The sequence below is a fragment of the Propithecus coquereli genome, unplaced genomic scaffold (assembly GCF_000956105.1).
Source record: "Propithecus coquereli isolate 6110/MARCELLA unplaced genomic scaffold, Pcoq_1.0 Scaffold17, whole genome shotgun sequence".
NCBI lineage: Eukaryota > Metazoa > Chordata > Mammalia > Primates > Indriidae > Propithecus > Propithecus coquereli.
Genome location: NW_012141635.1, coordinates 793997 through 795121, shown reverse-complemented (window position 1 = coordinate 795121; position 1125 = coordinate 793997).

Below are 1125 nucleotides of genomic sequence, written 5' to 3'. Positions count from 1 at the left end.
CACTAAGTATAATAAGGTACTACAAGTATTACAGCTTGTGCCATATATGTGATTATTTCAATTAAATATTTATTGAGCACATATTTTTGTCAAAAATGAAACCCTCTACTCTTACAGAACTTATAACGTGTTAGAAAGACAATATTTCACTTACCTATTGTTGCTCTAAAATATAGTGCAACATGGAAAAGTGCTCTAAAATGTAGTGATGTAAAACAACCACCATTTTATTATGCTTGCAGATTCCATAAGTAGGAATTTGGATTAGGCACAGAGGGAATGGCTTGTCTAACCACCACAATATTTGGGCACTTACCTGAGAAGATTCCAAAGCTGCAGGCTGGAATCATCTAGAGGCTCCTTCACTCACATGTCTTGCCCCTGGGCTGGGATGACCCAAGGGCTGGGATGACCCAAAGCCTGGGGTCAGCTGGGACTGGTAAGCATAGCACCTACTCATGGCCTCTCCATGTGGCCTGGGCACTGTAGCTAGATTCTGAGAGGAAGGGAGCCTTCGAAAACACCCAAGGAGAAGCTGCATGGCTTTTTCTAATGTACACTCGGAGGTCACACAGCACTGCTTCAACTTCTTCTGTAGGTTGAAGCAGTCACAAGCCTACCCAGATTCAAGAGGAGGAGAGTTAGACTGTGTCTCTTGATGGGGAGTGGCTTCTACAGAAGAGCATGTGAGATGGAAAACATTGTTAGGGCCATATTTGGAAAATACTATCAGCCACAGAAAATTAAAAAAATGTTAAAACTAATATGATACAATTTTAAATGGTGACAGATGGTGAGTCAAAGGACACTGCTGGGATTCCTTTTAGAGCACATGTTTAGAGAAGTCATCTCAGAAGAAGCCACTTTTAGGCAGGGACACAGATGATTAAAATAAATAAATTATGCAAATATCTTAGAATAGTACATCCTAGCAGAGGCTGGCGATGCTTTATGTAATGGCCCTCAAATAGAAAAAAACGCTTAACCTGTTTAAAGAAAAATAAGGCTATTGTGTCTGGAATGTAATGAGAATAAAATAGAGCAGGAAAAGAGATAGCGGAAGAACTAGCAGGGCCCAAATCTCATACACACACATACAAACACACACAGACACATACACACGAC